Here is a 23,481-nt window from a genome sequence, read left to right on the forward strand (position 1 = left end):
CACATATCCGCACAAATCACCTACCACAACCACTGCTCGGTTCACAATCACACACTTATCAACCATCACGATCACCTGCTTCTAATTAACTCTCTCCCTATTTAAACCCCTCATGTACCATCCTCCAGTGTTTCCCATTTAGCATACTGTGGACTAAAGCTGAGCCTGTCTTCATGAGCTTCCCCACATCTGTGTTTTTAAAACTTTTTGGCAGTGACTAATATCCTGCCTTTTTATCCCTCACCCATGTCTTGCTCAGGTGTCAATATGTCACATAACTAAATTAGTGTTCTATTATTTTCTTAGTTTGTACAAGAAGTACAAATATGTAGCTATCTAACATTTATAATGTGTATTGTTTCTTATTTTGTTAACATTAAAATGTAAAACCAAGTGAAAACATTTAAATGTAAAAACAGGTTTGACACTGCTTTGGATCTAGTGAAAATACTAGAAGCTGTCAACACCATGACCTGAGCAGTCTGCATTTAACACATAGAGAGAGAGACAGAGACGATGTACGACAACAACCAAAGGTATTCAGATCTTAAGGGAATCCTTTCACTTAGTCTTCAATTATGCACTCCATAGATGTCATGAGGGACAGCCTCACAAGAAAGGAGGCCTGGTGCATGGCATGCAGTGGTGCCTATCATGCGAACACAGAGAGAGATAGAGACAAGGTAGCAGACAACAACCAAACGTGTTCAACTGCTGTCAGGTCTTTCTCAGTAAACTTCAGAGAATGAAGTACAGGGCAAGCACTTGAACATGCACATGTTCTTCCCTGGATACAGACACTTTGCCTCAAAGACAGTTGCCTCACAGGTTTGTTCCAAAATGACTTCTGTGGTGGAAATTCAGCAAACAAGGAGTCAGATGTGGATAAGAAGATTTTATTGAGTTATTAGTTTCAAAAAATGAGCGTGCCTATTTGCTTCGCTCCCCTTTGGGTGATTTCCCTCCCCTTATATACTAGCCGTAGCGTTCGAGAGAACGAGGGAGGGTTTGCTTCTGCTGAGACCAGATAACTCCTTGGAAGGAGTGTATTTCTTCAAGGACGTTCTCTAGGGAACGTCCTGTTCTTCTAATCTTATGCTAAGCTTTCTCACGCTTTACAATGATAGAGAAAGAAACACAACAATATTTCCTTCACACTTCCCCCCTTTGATTCTTTGTCAATCATCAACATCATCTAGACTTTAATTTTCAATGAATAGTGCCTGGAGGTCATTAAATTCCTCAGAATCCTCATCCACCCCCTCTGGCAGTTCTTGCAACAGTTGATACTGTACACGAGTAAGATTAGTCACCCAGGTGACACAACAATTCATAATACATGGCAGGAAACACATAACCATCAATACGACAATGAGCACAGGAAAAAGCACCGTCATTGCCCAGTGTCCCCACGGGCCCAGGGCCGAGGTGAACCATGAGAACCATGAATTGTCTGCTGGGGACGGCTCCTGGATGTCCTGTTTCATATGTGTAATCAGGTCTGTTATATTATCATAATAATCTGGGATGTGAAAACAACATGATACATTTATCTTCTTACACACCCCACCTTCCTCGGCTAGGAGCAAATCTAAGGCCATTCTATTCTGCAGGACTACTTGGCGAATCTGGTGCAATTCTTGGTTTAGGAGTGTAAAAATCGTCTCAGTCCTATTGGCCAGAGTTAGGACTTGCCACGCTAAACCATTAATCTTATTCAAGGCTGCAGTGGTTGCCGTCACCAATGCCATTGCACAAGCGATATTGCCTTTGCATCTGTCCTCTGGCAGGAGTTGTCGTCCCGCGATCGGGGCGAGAGTAGTGAGTAGGATAGTGACAAACAGAGAATTCATCATGAGTCCTCAGGTCGTTCTGGCGCCTTCTTGCAATGAGTGTGGTGTATCCACGTTGCTCGTCCGTCGGTTTTGACGGCGGTGTTAGTCGTCAGCAGCACTTGGAATGGTCCTCTCCACCTGGGCTGGTTCCACCGCTTCCTTCTGAAGTCCTTTATCAGCACCCAATCACCTGGTTGGTGGGTGTGGAGTGGAGTATCCGTCACCTCGGGAAGAACTGCCTTCACCTGCTTAGACACATGGGAGAGAGATTTGTGCAGAGACACACAATACTGCAAAAGTGATTCATTGATCAGGTTAGTATCCCAGTCGGGCGGTCCTAGCCCCGTGTTGGGAGGCCGTCCAAACACTCTCAAAAGTTGATAAGCCTGTTCGTGCCTGCGGTCTGGTTCGGCATTGCCACAGGACGAGGGGAAGGCATTTTACCCAATTCATGCCTGTTTCCTGCGTTAATTTAGCTAGACCTCCTTTAATGGTGCCGTTTGTCCGTTCTACTGCCCCTGCACTAGCAGGGTGATAGCTGCAGTGTTTTCTCATATCTACCCCTAGGTATTTAGTCAGAGCTTTTAGTCCTTCGTGTACGAAGGGTGTCCCATTGTCACTGGACACTCGTTGTGGTAACCCCCACCGGGGAATAATTTCTCTCAGTAGCGCTTTTGCTACTGCATCAGTATCTTGTTTTCCCATTGGGAAGGCCTCCACCCACTTACTAAACATGCACACACACACAAGCATGTACCTCTTTCCTTCAGCTGGTGTTAGTTCTACAAAATCTATTTGCCAATGTTGAAATGGCTCACTAGGCGGCGGGTGTCCGGCGGGTGCGTGTTTGGTATGATTGTCCCCGTGTGGTGTGTTTTGTGCACATACCAAGCATCGGGAACAAAATTTACTGGTGTGTGTGTTTATTCCTGGTGCATACCAATATTTTGTTATACTTTCCACTATCCCCCCTTTGCTCATGTGACTCCTCCCATGAGCAATCTCAATTAGTCCTTTCATGTAAGCCGTGGGGAGACAGGGTTTGTTTATCTCTGGGTGTACCCATATCCCGCCTATTTGTTTGCACCCCCCTTTTTTCCATTTCACATAATCTTGTGGAGTAGCTTGTTTTTGGATATCTTTGGTTGTTATCCTGGTTCCATTATCTATTTGTGCCATTTGTGTATGGACTGGTTGTGTGGCTGTGAGTTGAGCTACTTTGTCTGCATAAGCGTTTCCTCTCGACACAGGGTCCCCTGCTTTTGTGTGTGCTGCACATTTTATGATGGCCACTTTCTTTGGTAGTTGGATTGCTTCCAACAGTTCTGCTACTAGGCAATGGTTCTTTATCTTTGCTCCTGAGCTCGTAAGGAAGTTACGATGTCTCCAAATAGCCCCAAAGTCATGTGCCACTCCCCACGCGTACCGGGAATCGGTCCAGACGTTCACGGTCTTATCTTGTGCTAGTTTACACGCCTGTATGAGTGCAGCAAGTTCAGCTGCCTGCGCTGAGTAATTAGATGGGAGTGGTTCTGCTTTCACCACTTCTGTGTGTGACACAACAGCATATGCTGCTCGATTAGTGCCTTGAGAGTCACGTTTAGCTGAACCGTCCACAAACAATTCCAGGTCCGCATTAAGTATTGGTTCCTCCTTTAAATCTATTCTGGGAGATGTTGCAATTTCTAACACCTGTTGGCAGTCATGGGGCTCTCCTTCCTCCTCTGTAGGCAATAGAGTGGAGGGGTTTAGAGTTGTGCATCGTTTCACAGTAACATTTGGCATGTCTAATAAGGCAGTGTGGTACCTAAGCCATCGCTGAGTGGACAAATGTGCCACTTTTTGATCTTGCAGTATTCTTGACACTGCATGAGGCACATGTAGGGTAAGCTTGGCGTAGCCTACTATGTCTCTGGAAGCCACTAGTGCCTTCTCGGCGGCTGCCACAGCTCTTACACATAAAGGTAGGCCTGCTGCGACTGTATCTAATTTTCCTGAGAAGTAGGCCACCGGCCTTTGTTTGTCCCCATGTTTTTGTGTCAATACACTTGTCATATATTGCCCTTTAACATCCACTGTCTGTTCAAATGGTTTGTTTGGGTCGGGAATGCCTAACGCTGGCATGACTTGTAACAGCTGTTTCAGTGTTGTGAAGGCCGCCTCAGCTTCCGGTGTCCATTCCGGCTGTGAGGAATTTGACCCTTTGGTCGGTATTATATCTCTGAGTGGTCCCTCATGTTCTGCATAGGATGGTATGAATGTCCTACAATAGGAACACATTCCTAAAAAGGACAACAGTTGTTTTTTCGTCATGGGCTTTGGTATAGTCAAAATGGCATTCACTCGGTCTTTAGTCAGCATGCGCGTTTGTTCAGTGATGTCATGTCCTAAAAAATGCACTTGCTGCTTACAAAACTGTAATTTGGATTTGGATGCCTTGTGGCCTTCCCCTGCTAAATGATGTAGCAGTGCCACCGTGGCTTGTTTACACGCTTCTCGTGTTCTCCCACAAATCAAAAGATCATCAACATATTGCAGCAAGGCTATTCCCTTAGGGAGTTCTAAAGCCTCTAGGCTTCGGTGTAAGGCGGCATTGTAAATGGTTGGTGATTCACAATACCCTTGACACAATCTCGTGAATGTGTATGGCTTTCCTTCAAAAGTGAAAGCAAACCAAAATTGGCTATCCTTGTGCACAGGTACGCTAAAGAAAGCGTTGGCCAAATCAACTACACTGAACCACTTACTGTCTGGTGGGATCTGAGAGAAAATGGTGTGCGGGTTTGGAACTTCTGGGGCTCTAGGGTGTACTGCCGTGTTGACAGCCTGCAAATCCTGCACAAATCTCCATTCATCTCTCCCTGGCTTTTTAACTGGGAAAATTGGAGTACGTACTGGTGAGTCTGGGCATGGTACGATAACTCCTGCTTGTTTTAATGATTGGAACACAGGCCTGATACCCTCCACTGCCTCTGGTTTTAGAGGGTATTGGTGCTGGTGTGGTCTGTAATCAGATTTTGGGGTGATGTGGACAGGCTCACATCCTTTTATTAAGCCCACATCATTTTTTCCCTGTGCCCATAATCCTGCAGGAACTGTTTTCAATTCATCCTCCTCTTCCTCTGAGAGGGTAACAGAGGCTGCCATAATTACTATATTAGGACTTACAAGCTCAACCCCCCTTTTACAATTTAGCCTATACGGGGTTGGCATTTTCCACACATCTATGCTTGGGCTGTACATGACTTTACACTGGGGTCCTTTTATCCAATCAGTTGTGCTCAACATGCGTTTTGTCCACAACCCTACTCTCTGCCAGTCTGGGTCAACATGTGCGCTAGCCAGCGACACATGAGGTGCTGCATGTGAGATTGAATATAAAGATTTCTGTTTAGCTGAGAGCTGCACCACTCCCGCAGCCCACTCGCAGTCCCACGCTATAGCTGTGATAATCAGACTGTCACTGCCCCCTAAGTCAAATTTTTGTTCAAAATCAACATCAGATCCCTCATGGACCTTCATTGTACAGTGAATAGAATCACTTTGTTTAACTGTCAGCTCACCAGGTAGCGTGTTAGTAACTTCAGTCATAAAATGTGTTAGTACTTCCCCAGCAGTGCACTGCAATTCATACACGTACAAAGGGACTCCTGCCTCTAGCTGGACTCCCTGTGTAGGTGTTTCCCACATAACAAATAACCCCTCTGGGTTGCTGCTAATTGTGCACCCGAGTTTACACATTAAATCTCTAGCTAACAAATTAATTGGACAGGTTTCTGACACCAAAAAGCTGTGTTTGAATTGGCTGCTTCCTAAACTACATTGGAGAGGCTCGGACATCCTTTCATCAATGGGATGACCCCCTACTCCAATTACTGTTATCCCATATCCTGTTCTCATTTTACATTCTATTAAACCTTCTTTTAACACTGAGTGGGTGGCACCACTGTCAACCAAAAACCTAACATTTTTTCCCTCTACTTTCACAGTTACCTCGGGGAGGCCTCTTGGCCCTTTACTAATCTGCTGTAATAGTTGGTAATTTAAATTTGTTACTTCCCTTTTGCCATCTTCACTCAGTGGTCCGCTGCTGTCCTGCCTCTCCACCGCCCGTCATTCGTGGATAGTGGGATCCAGGTCTGTGCCCCCGTCATATGAGTTATCCTCCTCCGGACAGTTTCTGGCAAAATGTCCAAGCTTTCCACAGTTGTAGCATTCCTGCTCTTTCATCCACTCGTTTTTCCCTCCTTTTCCTCTTCCTCTGCTTCTTCCGCATCATCAACAACCGTCTCAGTTCAGCCTGTGTTGGTCTGCAGGACTGCACGAATGCCATCAGTTCTTGTCCGAAGCGTCGTCCGCCGATGTCACCTGGCTTGCTCAGGCCGTCGGCCGCTTTCATGATGTCGTCTGTAGTCCAGTGACGGTGGACCATAATCACTCCCTCAGGTCCTGACACTTCCACCATCGGGAACTGTGGGGCATAGCCTCTGTCAGGCCCTGCGGATGGCTTTATAGTGGCGTGACTTCGAGTGTGATGAGCCACTGGTGAGGTTATTGTCTCCAGTTGCCGTCTTGGTTCGTCATATGGAGACGGCTTTGATGTTAGCGATGAAGTCCCTGGTTCGGGATAAGGAGGTGGGTTTCCTGATGCTTGTGGTTGTTGAATCAGCTGGGGGCTCTCGGCGGGGCGGCATCGAGGTCAGGATCAGCTAAGGAAACACACTGAGACACTTCATTATTACATTTCTTTTGCCCTTCCTGTTTCTTCTGCCTTTTCTCAGCTTCTTCTAACCACATTTTTGCCTTTTCTAGCATATCCTCACTGTTTTTGTCAAATATTTCCGTGCTTTCTTATCAGCTTCTCTAGGTTTGACCTCGACTCTCTTAATTAATTTTAACAGGTATGCAACACTCAGCGTCCCTGAGGTATTAAACCCATAATGTTTAATCCAAAACGGGACATGTTTGTTTACATGTTCCCCATAATCTTTACTCATTTGAAAGAATAGGCTACTGGAGAGCTTGTCCTTACCGAACTCATACTCCTTACTATTGCCCGCACCCATTTTTTTTTTTTTTTTTTTTACTTTTGGATTCAGGTAACAAACGAACAAAGGAAACTTACCTACTCTCTACAATTTTCCTATTTTTTATCTTATTATCCACACCATCTACCCCCGATATGGATTAGTTCCACTCCAGCAAATCGTGCTAGTATACTGAGTCCACTCCTTTCCCTGCGGGGTGTTCTGTCGGCCCGGGCCTATTTCTTACACTAGTACGTCTACTCAGTGTGCCTATTCTCTAAGGCTGGCGGAGTCCCAGACTCCGGAGTCCTCTAGACCCTATTTTTAAGCCCTAGTATCTCATATACTATGCTACTTTACAGACCCACCCCAGGGTAGACTCAGGCGGATCACTATGTCACTTTCTTCTAGGATTAAATTACTGAACTTCACCACTTACTTTCTGTTCGTTAGATCAGGCGGAGCACACCACCGGAGTCAAGCGGGACATCACTCCCTGGTTAGGTACTTTCCCGTATTCTTGTGGGTTTCCCTCTTCCTCCAGCTCAGTTTTCTCTCTGAGGAGCGTCCTCGAAGTTTAGTCACCGCCGCTCCGCATGGTGCCTCTCGCTGATCCTGCCGACTACGCCAAATTCTGTGGTGGAAATTCAGCAAACAAGGAGTCAGATGTGGATAAGAAGATTTTATTGAGTTATTAGTTTCAAAAAATGAGCGTGCCTATTTGCTTCGCTCCCCTTTGGGTGATTTCCCTCCCCTTATATACTAGCCGTAGCGTTCGAGAGAACGAGGGAGGGTTTGCTTCTGCTGAGACCAGATAACTCCTTGGAAGGAGTGTATTTCTTCAAGGACGTTCTCTAGGGAACGTCCTGTTCTTCTAATCTTATGCTAAGCTTTCTCACGCTTTACAATGATAGAGAAAGAAACACAACAATATTTCCTTCACACTTCCCTTGTCCCTTATTCCCTTATGCAACAGGAATTGAAAAGAAAGGTGTGAGCAAGTATACCCTCCACTGACAAGCTCCTGTTGTTTAAGTTTGAATGGATTCTGTGACTTGAACAAGTCTGCTCCTTCTCTCATCCAATATAGAAATTGCTCACCGAACTACAATGAGTGAACAAGGTCTAATGAACTTGCTGTGAGAATGATCTCAGTAATTAACTCAAAAAGGATAGGCTCAGAAGTGATTTTTTTTTTTTAAGTAGGAAGGATTTTGATATTTCAAGCTTGCCAGCAGAACTAGCTAGCCTAACCTGGGATGACAGCCAATGCACAGCATCACAGCTGGGGGAAATGGATGTGAAATGTCAGTTTAATCGGCAAGGCTCAAGGCAACAGGGTCCTGTCCCTTGACTTAGGTTGATCTAGAGGTATTTCAAGAAACTTCTCAAGCGCACTTTAGTGGCAAAGAACAATATTTTCACTTGAACAGGGACCACAGATTAAAAGTCTGATGCTCTACTGACTGAGCTATTCAGGAGAGAAGCAATATCAGAAACATTACAAGTGCAATGTACATGTATGCAAAGAAAATTCATGTGTATCGCATTAAGATGTCAATCTGCCTATGGAACATAACACCTCTTACGAGGCTCGATTTTTGCTCTCAAGCTGCGATGGTTTTGTCATGTTGTCTAAGAGAAGAGGCTTTGGTCGGTGGAGTGAGTCTTTGATAACTAAGATTGTAACTAAGATTGAAACTGCTCACCGCACTACATCGAGTACACAAGGTGTAATGAACTTGCTATGAGAATGATCTCAGTAAGTAACTCAAAAAGGATAGGCTCATCATGATGCATTAGCTAACAATCGGCACTCATACACAAGTGTGAATGTTCAACATTCATTCAAGCATCTCGAGGTCACAGTCTGTAGTGTGTACAAAAGGAATCTAAAGGAAAGGTTTGAGCAAGTGCTATAGAGCAAGAGATATAACTTTAGACTCCATTTGTAACATTAGAAAAAAGATGTACATACAGTCCATTTGTTTAAAATGTTCTTTGATGTGAAGGTCATATTATTTTGCCCCCACTTACGCAGAACTTGATTGTTGGAAGAATACAACAGGGGAACTTTCAGTTGTACTTCACATGACTGACACTGTGTAGACTTTAACTAATGTCCAGTTGTGTAGCTTTAGAGTTGTGTACAATTGGAGCAATTGACCTAAGCAACATGTATTGCATACACAGTTTGCCTTAACAAACCTATCACTTCATCATGGTCAGAATATGTGTTATAGATACATGTAATGCTTCAGCATTGCTACTAGTTCTAATACACTCAAACTAGTGCACCAGAGTGGGTGATGGTAATGGTACTGTTAGAAGCAAACCTATATGACTGGGGTTGGGCTTCCACACACTGTCCCTTTCTCCCAATTCACAGAGCGGAAACGACTCGTTTTCAGCCTGTTTTTTTTTTTTTTTTACACAACCAATTTCCAACCTCTATAGATATCGCTTGGAATTCAACAGGCACCTGTTGCTACTGCACCTTTAAGACGGATGTAAGATAAATGAGCTCCTTTATGATTGGCTGCCCTGTATTGTGCTTCATTCAAAAGGTACTCAGAGCTGAAATGCCTGAGAAAGGCAATTTAAGTGGGTGTGCTAAACCTCTATAGGCTGAATAGGCAGAGATAGGTCAATAAAGTGTTCTTGTGACATTAGAAATACAAATTTCAAAAGGGGCATTTTTGGCAGCTTAACTGACATAGTTAAGAATTTTAACATTTAAAATATATATATATTAAAAGGAGAATGTTACTTATTTCACTCTGACTGTAAAACAGTGCATATTTTGTTAAATGGGATTTCCATCCCATGTTTTTTAAGGCTGCCTTATGTATAAATAAATATGCAAGAATGCAGAGCATGAATAGGTCAGTCTTCCATTCTGTATCACATACCTACCCTTGATAACACCGTGGTAACTGGAAAAAAAACAACCCTTTTTACTCAGTTGTCACTACTTCCAATAGACTTCACGCTAATCTCATAGAAGTCCACCCCTTTCCGTGTCCTCCGGAAACTGCACTTCCGTTGTGTTGTGACAGGATTTGTTCCTGAAGTTGTATGCGTTTTCTAAATTTGCACCGCATTTCTAAAGTGTGTTACCACTTTGATGAATATGCTTTGTGTATTTGCAGCACGATGGGTTTTCCAGGACACCGTAATTTATGCATGTTTAATTCCATCTTTTATTCACGTACTAAGCCCAACTCTATAGGCTAATATTTATAAAACCGAGATAACCATAGAAACGTCTTCATCTGTGCTTGATACTTTCACGGAAATACGGAACTGCTGCTTGTCAAGCTTGTTTCATCAGGTTTTATATCATCGTCATGACGTGTTTGAATTGATCCCAGGCATATGCAGTCCTCATCAAAATCCATGCATGTCCTAGGCTGTGAGTAAGGTATGTTCTCTCTCTGGTCACAGTTGGCAAATAAATTATGCATATAGATTGTGGGGAAAACACTTTAGCACGTGTTCTCCAAAGAAGTGTCTTAATATGAGCTATCTAGCTAGTTCCAATGTCAACTGTACTCATAACACTGGGTTTCTCTCTGTGCTCAGGTGTCTTATTCGCATGCCAGTAACATGTTAGCGATATTGCAGTAGTGTGAATTTTTATGTTGCCCGTGATGAAAGGTGACAGGAAATAAAAATCCAAACATTTTTTTTGTTCAGGTCTTTTTAACGGTCATAACTGACACATATTTATCTAACAAAAAAATCAGGTTCCTCTAAATGTGTGGAAGAACTGTTGTGTATATTTTTGTTTCCAGTGGCCTGAGTACCTAAAATATGTCATCATTTTAGGAAGCAGGAAAGCAGGGCTGCTTACAAACATGACATTAGTATATTATTTTTGGGATATTTTCATTTATGATTTTCCCCTTTTTGTTGTTTGTTTGCTTTTTTACTTTCATTTTTTGTAGGGACTGTGATATATATTTTGTTATTTGAATGCATAATATAGCTTTGGGGCTCCCACAGACACTTGTGTATATAAACATATTAGGGGAGATTTTTTCATTGATTTGTATATGTTTGTGAAGGAATGCACATAGTTCTCATGTTTGACCCACTTTAAAGATATTTTTTGACTTGTATCAGAAAGGAATACAAGCATTTATTCATATCAACATTTTCCTTGCAGAGTCATTTCAAAGATGATGCAACAGAATAGTTTTGCTTATCTATTCTGTACTTTGTTTATTGACAGGTAATTCCACCCTCAACTTTTTAGGGTGCCTCCCCATAATTGCTCAGCTCTTCTGTGTAATAAAAGCAGGATTGGTTTGTATATCACATTGGTGTAGGTCATTTTCACCTGTTATATAAAGAACATTCTAATGGCTTTGGGGGAGACAAACCAAATTAGTCCTTTATAATTGTAATTATATATTACTTTGCTTCATTAGAAGTTTGTGATTATTCCTGTTATTCATCAACTTAGGTACCGTGATTTACTGGGGTAGGTCAAATTAAAAGATAATTGCCTGCTTATATTAGGTAAAGAAAGTTTTTTATGTCATAGTTTTCACTTACTATGATTGGGACAATACATCTTTTACATGAGGATGGATTTTATCAAAGCTTATAGGGATCTGTATGCCATGCATAGGACGCTTATGCTTTATTTAGTTCACTAAATACAAGCAGTTCATTTTTGTTTTAAATGTTGATGTTCCACCTGCTCCATCAGACCCTCTGCTTTGACACTATGTCCACCTGGTGTACATCAGTAAGCACAGCCTATAACAAGGTATGTCTTAGCCACTTGTAATCTTCTAAGCATTAACTTTCACAACATTTTTATGACAATGTTAGTCTTTATAGTTTCCATAATTAGGTGCTTAACTGAAATCAGCTCCAGTGTTTCATGTTGATGTCTTTCATTTTTCATACATAGTCATGTATATATTTGTGACATGCTACATTTGTTACTGTTTTCACTTGAACAAGGAAAATCATACTCAAAACAGATATATAAGTGGACAGTCAGGGTGAAATAAGTAACATTCTCCTTTTAATGTTATATTTTAAAAAAATATTAAAGGTCTTAAGTATGTCAGTGTTTTCGTTAGTCTTTTGGCCAATGTTTTTTTTAAAAAGAGATAAGGAGATACCAGAACAAAATAGAAAAGCAAATAATAGAGGAAGATGGCATGGGATGGAGGGATGGAGGGATGATAAAAGACAGGGGTAGTAACGGATAATTTATTCTATTCTCTCAGCTATTCTCTTTAACTAATTCTGAAGTCTGCATCTTTATTTTCTATTTGAATGTTAACTTTACGACTAGCTGATTGGGGATTTAGGAACGACACTAGCGTTGATTTTGATTCTAGCCACAGTTCTAGTAATAAGCAGTGTTACAACTCTGCATGCAAAGTCACTGAACAGTTGACTGTTAATTCTGTAGTAAGCATAATGCAAAAAATACAACAACATATTTTGTTGTGATTGAAAAAATTACGTCCTAAATACATGCGTTGTAAATACATTGACATTAGTATTTTTAATTAATTTCTAACATTCAGAGACATTCAGAGGTGTTTCTATTAAGCCCAGAGTCAGCTAGGTCTCCACTCTCTAATTACTCAATGAACCTCAATGGTTTCCCAATCACATCTTCTCTAACAGTTAAAGATCTTGGAGTTATGGATCCCAGTCTCTCGTTCGAAGCTCACGTAAATAAATAATGTTTCTAGGACCCCCTTTCTCCACCTTAGAAACATTTCAAAGATTAGGAGCATGCTCTCCACACATAATACAGAAAAGGTAGTCCATGCATTTATTGCTTCAATATTGGACTACTGTAATCCCTTACTATCTAGCTGTGCTATTAAGTGCCTAAAGTGCCTAGCGAGTTCAAAATGCAGCAGCCATAGTTTTTAATAGAGCTAGAAAATTTGATCACATCAATCATATCTTAGCTACTTTACTTTGGCTCCCAGTAAAATTTCGTATTGATTATAAACTACTTTTAATAATTCCAAATGTGCATTAGACTTTACAGTAACCTAAGACAACCCTTTTGCATGAAGGGAACTGGTAACTATGCTCACCCTCCATAATGTGCAAAAGATATTTAAAGTGTAGGACAGTCGAAGCATTATGCGTGCGTGTGCGTGATGTTATTAACATGACAGTAAAAGCTTATCATTTTTAAACGGGGGCTGATCGACTTTCCACTTATGCAAGACTTATGTCAAGAGTACATGTCAAAAATTAGAGACGAAATGAGGTGCTAAATGCCGCAATTAGGCATACAGCAGTCAAAGGCAATTTGGAAACACACTTAGAAAACAAAGATCATGATCTTTGATCATGATCAAACTTTCAAAAAGCTTATCAACGTGACGAGAATGTGAAGTTTAGGTTCATCTATAGTGTTACAGTATCAATGTGAAATATGGATATCGAGGTCAGCAGCACGTAAGAATGTATATGTGTGAAACATCTTCGTCGCCATAAATGTTGTGTTGTTACATAATTAAGCAGTCCATCCAGTTTCATTTACTTGATTTATGAGCAACCTGTGTCCACTGTCTAACTCAAGTATTTTTATTTTAATTTCCTCCATGTTGTTTATAATAGGCCTACAGTAAGAAATCCTTTTAACTGATTAATAATTAAAAAATATCTTTCTTGACTATAAGAATATAGCTTAACCATTAGAAAGATTAAACATCCAGTGAGTGTGTATCCTGGCATGTTAATGTAAAAGGCAGCTCCTACTGGATTTGGGGAAAGATTAGTAAAAGATTTCAAGTATCTGCAAAGCAGAAAACTGCCTATTCAACAGGCAGAAATTATGTGCTACCGAAGTAGTTGTGCTATTTGCATAGCCTAATTAATATCATTAGATCAAGTTCTATATTACCTATATTGTTATATTACAATTTTGCTTTTGCTTTTTTGCTTCACAATTGTTACACATAATTGCTGCACCTGATACAAGGATAGGAATTTAAATTTATTCATACTGGATATAAGAATCATTAATGGCTGCTGAGTGAAGCACTTTCATTGAAAATTCATCCACCAATTTTTTTTTTTTTTTTTTTGTAACCAGAAACAGGGCGCATCAACCAGGAATACATTCCAGCTCTGTTTTAGAACACTGGCTGTGATTCATTACATTTTGGCAATTGTGAAAACAAACTGGATGATACTTCTAAAAGTAATTGTGTTTGCAGTTTATTTGCACAGTTACATGAACAACACATGTAGTAGAAAGTTGCCAACCCTATTAAAATATTAGATTTATAGTATAATATTTGAATTAAACAGACAAAGCATTAATCACAATCATTTGCATGATGATTAAATCTTGAACCAAAAATGTATCAGAGAGCTCCAGTGTTTTTCACAGACACACACCCAATTAAACTGTGCTTGACCATTTCTTGCCCTCTATATCATTCTCTGCAGTTTACTGAGAAAGACCTGACACTGGGTAATGCCATTGTCTATTCGAAGGCCAAAACAACAACAATCTTGGTTATCAAAGACTCACTCCACCCTGACCACAGCCTCTTCTTTTAGAAGCCATGAGAAAACCACCATTGCAGCTTGAGAGCACAAATCAAGCCTCTTAAGAGGTGTTATGTTCCACAGGCAGATCGATATCTCAATGCGGTCCACATGAAAGCAATTTTCTTTCCATGAGTGCAAATTGCACTTTTAATGCCTGATATTTCAGCCACTCATTTCTCTCACTACATGACAAAACTCTCGAAACTTTTCTCCAAAAGCACTGAATGATATTCTAACCATTTATGGCCTTTCTCCATTCATGTACACAAAGTCCAGTATGATTCCAAATGTCATCAAAAGATATATCTGTTTGTAGCTGAACAACTTATACAATGCGATCTTTCTTCTTTGTGTCAAATGAACTTAACAATTGAAACATCCAAAACTGGCTGTGTTTCTTGCCAACATACTGGTGTTTGGACATGTGGGATTACTTGCATGTCGCTTTCAATAACTCAGTTGGTAGAGTAGAAGTTAAAACTGTCATCCTTAGGCTGTCGGCTCAACTCCAACTCACACAAACTTTATGTTTTAATGCAGAATCTGTCGTTTTATATGAGCATAAAAAGAGGTTTTTCCCTGATCAGGAATCGAACCCGGGCCGCGACGGTGAAAGCGCCGAAGCCTAACCACTAGACAACCAGGGACAAAGCTGCTGAGTTTACATGACAAGACCATTTTTCAAAGTCTGCACTCCTACTATTCTGACAATGTTTGGATGCATACTGGACTTGGTATGCATGAGTGGAAAAAGGCCATAAAGCGAGTTATTTATCTTTCTCTTTGTTCTACAAAAAAATGAAGTTTGCAAGAGTCAGGGCTCTTTTTTACCATCTGGGAAAAGAGGGAACGCTGGTGTCACTAACACATGGAAAGAGCTGTTATAGTATTCCCCATTTGTCTCCTTAAAGCTTCTGACATTTTAGCCACTCATTTCTCTCTCTACATGAAAACACTCTAGAAAATGTTCTCCAACAAATACGGAATGTTATTCTAAGTACTCAGAAAATAGTCTTTTCCTCCCCCTTCTGACGCGTGAACTTATAGACGCCCTTGATTGCACGGTGTCTCTGTAATTGACAGGGGAGAGAGCGTATGCCACTCCCTCTCTCCCTAAGAGTACAGCCAATTATGCTCTTCTAGACTCTCGGCCACAAATGGCTGTGACACCATCAGTTTCAAAGTTAAACACAACTCCTATAGTACTAATAAAAGCTTCACACTCACCTCAGCTGGGACATGGCAGACACTGAAGGAAACTCCTCACTTCACTCTCTTCATCTGACCAGTCATTAAGCTCCACTGGTTTCTTCACTGTTTGGAGTTTCAGCACTTCTAACACTTGTAATATTAGAATAGAATCCCTTTATTTACTAAAGGTACACAGAAATGTACACCGGTACACAGAAACTTACTGTATGTAAGAGTGCAATAGTTCAAAGCTGTATTAGTGCAGATAAATACAACTACAGTGCCATTGCAGCTTTTAATGCTGTTTCAGTATCAGGGTCTTCAGGAAGGCTCCACCTGGCAACCCTGAAGGGCCTTGCTATGCTTAAAACTACACACACACACACACACACACACACACACACACACACAAACACTTAACAAGGTGAGTTCTGCTTATTTGTTATTGGAGATTTGTTAAGAAGGCTGATCGCCATTTAAAATTAGATTTCACAAACTGTAATTGTTACACTGGTGAGTTTGAGGTAGAGATGCACTTTCATTAATACTGCTTACACTGTGTTTCTTTACAACACGCATGGACGTGTTGAAGCATCTCATATGCATGGAACACTAATACTCAGAGCATTGGAAGGTTGAAAACAGAAGCTATCTGGCTCACACAATGTTTTAAATGTGCCAAGGGAAATTCCAAGTGTGGCCATCCTTGAGTGGAGTGGAAGATAAATATGTTTTTTTTTGTATTTCAAAGCGGATGTGGATGTTGTTGGAATGGCCGCAGAGTTGCGTCAGCAGTACAGGTAGTCTGTAATCCTTTCCCCCATCCGAGTGAGTTTGCCCTATTGCACGGGGTCGAGTTATGATGTGAATGTTTAATTACACAGGATGGATTGTGGGCGACAGAACCGAACAGCCTTCAGGATTCAAGTAGAGAAAGGTGAAACTTCTCCAGCCTTTGAGTTAATCACAGGACTATTGCATAGCAATTAGAGATAACAGAACAGCTTTCGGGGGGGTTTGGGTGGGTTGCCTTATCCGCCCCTTTAACAGAGTAGTCACAATTCAAATTTCCCTTGTTCCATTGTTTACAAGGCATTATACATGTGGTTTATTTATAGTGCACGGAGTAATATGCAGCAAGTCTGGTCTGTCTGCTTTGGAAGAGAAACATTTGGCCAAAAGAGCAAGACACAGCCAGGAGGATGATTGGTAAGAGCACATCATAATATGCACCTTAAAGCTGTGCTCTACAGATAGGACCTGTTCCATGACTGCATATATAAATTTACTACTGACATTGCCATTTATATCTGGCCATTTACAGTGCACTCTTGCTCAGTGCAGCACTTGAAGCTGATTTTCCATTATGTTCAAGAGATGTTTGACCCGCTCAGGGTGACACACTTTAGTGAGGGCAGCAGTATCCTAGAGGACACTACAGACAGTGACGGAGACATTTCAGAGCGCGAGGTGAGAGGTTGAGTTTTTTGTTACTCTCTCTACGACATACTTTTCATGCCAGCTACTGTTGTGCAGTTCAGCCAAATTTAATTTCCTGCCTTGTATTATGATATATAAATTGCTGAACATCTTATCACTCAGTTTCAAATATCCCCTCAGCTGTTTTAAGCCATTTCGGTTATTCAGAAGTACTGCTAAATGGATGTGGTGGGAAAATGAGAGCACATCAAACACAGACAGCTTTATGCATTGTTTAGTAAAGAGTAAAATTTTATTGAGTTCTGTCCCCTGTATAACAGAGTAAAAGGACTGACGCGCAGTACGGTCCCCCTCCCCTTATACAGAGAACAGAAGAAAGAGAAAAAAAAGAAAAACAACTCCTACAGAGTATCGGCTAATTCATGTTTTGGTTAGCCTGAGCGCTGAAGGCTTCTTCTATGTCTATGGTTAGAACGGTATGTGAGCAGCTGGTGTACCTGACTCACATGCTTATCTGCAGACTGTTATGCTGTGACTATAGAAACATAAAGCAAAGTAAAATAAAGCAAAGTAAATTTCCACAAAATGAAGTAAGGTAAATTCCCACAACATTTCCCCCCTTTATTCTATATCACACATTATCACACATTTATTCAGCAAATAGCACTACGATGTCTTCATGTGGATCACCAGCACCGCCCATCTTGGGGAGCAGAATGTCTTCACTGAGCTGGGGTTGGTCATTGGCATGGCCGCTGAGCGCTGGCATGGTGAACACACTAGAAAGACGTCTGACACGCAATGACAAAAAAGGAGGTAAACACAGAAGAAGAAGAAAAAGAAGAAGAATGAGTAGCAGAATGGGCAACGCTACAGCCGCTACTGGAACTGTAGGCTGCGGAGTGAAGGCAGATCACATAAGATTCATATAATCAGTAATATTAGCGCTGAGATCTGGAATGTAAAAACAGCAGGAAGTGTTAATCATTTTGCACACTCCTCCTTCCTTCATGGTTAGGAGATTTAATACCATTCTATGTTGAAGCACTGCTGCCCTTATCACTTGTTGTTCTATCTTTAAGGCACCTATTGCTGCTAAGGTGTCATTAACTACTTGCAGTAACTGATAAGCTAAGCCATTGATCTTTTGCAGGGCTGCTACTGTGCCACCGCCCAGGAAAAGGGACCAACCAATGGTTTCACCCGGAGTGGTCCATGGGTCCCTCAGAATTCTACCACAATAGTCTGTGCTGGTTATGTCTCTCCTCACCCTGTGCTGCTTGGCATGGGGAAGTGTATACACCTGCGTCCTTGGGCGCACTACAGCTGGATAACAACAACCAGTCCAGTTCTGTGGCAATTCACCATAGGCCACCGAACCACCGACCCACATTACATTCCAATACCCCTGCAGGGTTGTCATGGAGCAATTCCACAGGGAACTGCTATTGGAGTCACTGCAAGTGCCATTGCTGTGCACCTGCACATAATCGATGCATCTGGACCAGACTTCCGGCACCTGCTGCTTCATCTGCTATACAAATATCTCACCCTTACTAGCTGCCACATGCAGCATCATTTTCGGTGGTGCGGGGTTAGTGGGACTGGGACAGTTTGAGGTCTGGTTAATAACCTGGCACATAGAGATTGTCATATTCACTTCTCCTACGTCTGCGTTTTTCAGAGGGATTACAGTCCTTGGAACACTGGTGTGCTGGCACACCAGGTACTCTTGCTCGATATGTTGGGCATGCACAATGGCTGACATACACGCTGTATTTTGTTGGCATTTAGCTGCTAATCATTCTGCTTCAGTGGCGTTGGGACCCTGAAATGGTAACAAGTCTTCTCATAAGTCATGGGATTCTTCATCCATATTAATATTCAGTCTATGTTCTGACTGCGTTAGCTGTGTCTGATTTTCTCTACCGTCTCTTGACGGTTCCGAGTGTCGAAAGGGTAGGCCTTGCCTTTAACACCCTACTCAACACAGTTCTGACCTAGTCTGTTTGGGTGCTGCTGCTTGGAGTTGGGGCTGGTGTCGGAGCCTTCTTACGGTGTGTGTGATGTACCCAGGTTCCTCGTCCTTCTATTTTGACAGCAGCGTGGGTTGTTAACAGGAGGTTCTAGTTGTCTCCACCTGGTGCCTTCAGTGGCGGTAGCCCCTGACTGAATTTCCCATAATGTGGCCTGCGGGGTAGCAGCGGTTTCCTGTATTGCTTGCACAGCGGTTTTAGTTGCAGCTGCCTTTGCTACTCTATCTGCAAAAGTATTCCCCTTGCTGATTTGGTCTTCTGTAGTCCTGTGAGCTGCACACTTAACAACTGCAATTGTCTTTGGCAGCGAAATGGCTTCTAGCAAGATGGTGATGTCTAATATATTTACCCGAGCTTGTCAGGAATTGCCTATGTTTCCATATGGCTCCAAAATCATTAACAGTTTTGTCTGCAGCTAGTTTGCATGCTTCCGTCAGTGCTACTAGTTCAGCAGCCTGCGCTGAATAGGAGGATGGTAATACTTCTGTTTTAAGTATTTCATGATCTGTTACTACCGCGTATGCTTCCCTATTGACCCCTGTGTCGTCCCTGCATGCTGACCCATCCACATAGAGGCATAGGTCTGGGTTACTTATGGCTTCTTCAAAGAGATCAACCCGCGGTATATATACTTCAGCTAAGACTGCTGTGCAGTCTTGTGGATCTCCATCCTCCTCCCTAGGAAGGAGTGTAGCTGGGTTCAGTGTTATACACCTTTTGACAGTTATATTAGGCATATCTAAGAGGGTGGTGTGGTATCTCAGCTACCACTGGGCTGATAAGTGTGACACTCTTTGGTCCTGCAGTATTCGATGTAATGCGTGTGGGACTAAAACAGTAAGAGGGGAGTATGCCACTATGGTTTAGGTAGCGAAATTATGGCTTGTGGTCGGTTTTGAGACAGCTTGTGTGTATTTTCCCCTTTAATGATATGCCCCAAGAACGTCACTTCCTCCTTACAATTCTGTAATTTTGCTCTACTAGGTCAGTTACATGTATATTACATCTGAAATATTTCCATGAGCTTTTATGCAACATACTAAACAAAGGTTAGGAACAGGCTAAGTCAAATCAGGCTAACTCTCAGCAGGTCAAAAGTACTTCAGACTGCAATCTATGATCTAGTATTTTATCCAATTTTACCATCATTGTAACACAGGGAGGCTTGGCAGGATACAAAAGAGGAGCAATGATGCATATAACGATGTTTATTTAGAGACATGGAAGACAACGTAGCACTAAGGCTATCGTGGGATCAAACACTGACAACGTTAACGTTTACACAAAGGACTTATATACGCAAACAATAACAACACAATGAAGGGCAGCCGTGAAACACAAGGGAGCATGGCCACACGGATGAACACACACACACACACACAAGCAAACACACACGGGGAGACGTTTGGGGGGGGGGGGGCGTACCGTGACAAGAATATGTTCACACATGCTCGCTCGCTCGCTCTCTCTCTCTCTCTCTCCCCATCCTTTCAGCCTTTGGGTTTCAATAATACCCCCAGGGCAGACAGAGCCACTATTCAAGCAATGTAATATTCTGTAATATTCTACTCTGGCTCCTCCTACCTCTGCAATGACATCCTCAGCTTTTATTTCAGTGGGTGGCGTGTGATGTCATAATGCAGCCGCATCAATTAAGCGAATATGATGTAGTCAAAGAACAGATTTTTCAAATGAACAATTTCTGTGACCCATTTTTAGACTACAGATCACAGATAACGGGTACACTAAATTTATTATGGGTCAGTGCGGTAGTTACAATTGCAATCCAAGACGCAAGGAACATGTTCCTTCTGAGAAATATGAAAAGGAAAAGCACGGGATATTTGGTAAATATGGGAAAAAGAAAAACGAAAAAACACGAGCCCAGAACCCTTCCAGAATAGAGGATGACTTCTTGGATGAACTGTGTGTGTGTGTGTGTCTGTCTGAGAGAGAGAGATCTACGTAGCAGTGTTCTAAGTATCTATACAACGCTAATAAGACATTTTCTGTTACTTTTTAAACAGTTACTAGACCAAAGCGTTTAATGAAGAAGGACTTCACTACCGAGAGAACTCAATCAGCCATAGTAAGTAAAGTAGAACCAAGACAAATGATTTAAAGCCATACTGTGGCAATGGACAAAAGCCACAAAAAATGGAAAAACAGCTATGGTGAACAGTGATGCTAATTGAATGCTTGTACTTAAGTACACTGAATGTCTCTGAATATAAATTACAAATGCATTTCAACAAATGTTCGAGAAATTAATTAAAAACACTAATGTAAATGTATTTAGAATATATTTAGGACACATACATTTAGCATATGCAATCTTTGTCAGTTACAGGAAAAAAAAAATACTGTTGGTGGGTTTTTTGTTTGTTTGTTTTACATTCTCCTTACTATAGAATTAACAGTCGACTGTTCGGTGACTTTGCATGCTGAGTTGTAACACTGATTATTAGTATAATTGTGGCAAGAATCAAAATCAACACTAGCTAAAATGACTGAATGCATTGGAATTTATTATTCCAATAGCACAATTTGAATGGGTCTACGGTACCTTAGTGTGTCAGGTCCTGTTATTTCTGCTGAACATTTGATGTTTGGGGGCACATTTTTACATCATTAGGCCTGCAGGCTATGTGATTATGGCTATGCGATAAAAATTGTATTTGTTTCCTTTCCAGTCCAATACAAATTATAAATTACAAATGTATCAAAATGTAATTAAAGTCATATTTCAATTAAATGTATTTAAATACTGTTCAACAATATTTCTACTCATATCTACAGGTGGAACCTAAAGATTTGAATATCAATGAGAGGGATAAGTGTATTGAGGACCTGGAAGCCGTGTTTGCTAAAGTGAGAAAGTCTGCAGTGGAGCAGAGCAATCCTAACGCTTGTTTTCCATAAATTCTCACAATGCTATGAACTATGCATTTCAAGTAGATGTAATTAAATATTGCTTAACACTGTTTCTCTTCATAGTTGGAGGTGAAACTGAATTCTTTTATAAAGATGGAATATGGTTCCTGTGAATATGATATGGGCCAACTGATTGAGGAGATGGAATCCACAGTTGCTAGAGTGAGAAAGTCTGCAATGGAGCAGAGCAATCCTAACACTTGTTTTCCATAAATACTAACAATGCAATTAAATATGCATTTCAAGTAGATGTAATTAAATATTGCTCAACACTTTATTTGTGTCTGCAGGCGGCCAAACTGTTAGGATTAGAAGCCGTACTTGCTCGGGAGGATATGGCTGCATAACCTCTGATGACAGCAATAAAGAGCATTAAAAATACTCTGACATTTTTCAGTCTAATCCCTGCCTATGTTGTCTGCAACACAGTCAATTATACCATGGATAGTAATTATATCTTTTTTTTTTTTTTTTGTCTCACAAACATTCTGAATGTAACATTTCCTACAGCTTTAAAAATACAATCACCATACTTGGCACCCACACTATTTTTTCCCTTCATGTCCACTTACATCTATGTGACTTAACAATCACAATTCATTTTTAGACAACCAATTTCCAACCTCTATATATATATCGCTCGGAATTCAACAGACACCTGACTCGAGTATTTTTATTTTAATTTCCTCCATGTTGTTTATAATAGGCCTACAGTAAGAAATCCTTTTAAAGGTGATCACCATTTCTACCACTGTATACTGTTGAAGCATACAAGTTTTTATTCAGTGAGAGATATGTCATTTATGGGGATTAGGTACAGCGTGTTTTGTTCAGGACATTCACGACGATATATGTTCTAAATGGGATTGTAAAATAACTAGCTAGCTAGCCATGTATTTAGACAGAACCTGAATTGTGTTACATGGGGATTTTTATCCTATGTTTTTAAGGCTGCATTATGTACAGCCTAGCATAAATAAATACGCAAGAATGCAGAGCACAAATAGTCCATAGTTTATTTTCCCTTCTATATAAGCCCGCAGGTTCATAGGTGACTAGCTTTTATAATGTCATGTGTAATTTGAGCATAATGGTGGAAACTTCAAAGAACAATATGGAAAAAAAGGAGGGTTGTTTACATAATTGCCCTTGAAAAAGTTTATAAGAATTAAACTCTTGTGTACCCCTCAGACATTCTCCAGAGGGTCCCTCAAAAGCATGTTTATATTTAAGTTGCAATAAAGGACAGGACCAGCTATTCTCTTCAACTAATTCTGATATCAAGTGGAAACAAGTTGTCAGGTTCTGGTCCGCACCGAACCAGGAACGCAGACACAGACACGTACACACATATCCGCACAAATCACCTACCACGACCACTGCTCGGTTCACAATCACACACTTATCAACCATCACGATCACCTGCTTCTAATTAACTCTCTCCCTATTTAAACCCCT

The sequence above is a fragment of the Electrophorus electricus genome, unplaced genomic scaffold (genome assembly GCF_041902795.1).
Source record: "Electrophorus electricus isolate QZ-2024a unplaced genomic scaffold, ASM4190279v1 Scaffold46, whole genome shotgun sequence".
Lineage (NCBI taxonomy): Eukaryota > Metazoa > Chordata > Actinopteri > Gymnotiformes > Gymnotidae > Electrophorus > Electrophorus electricus.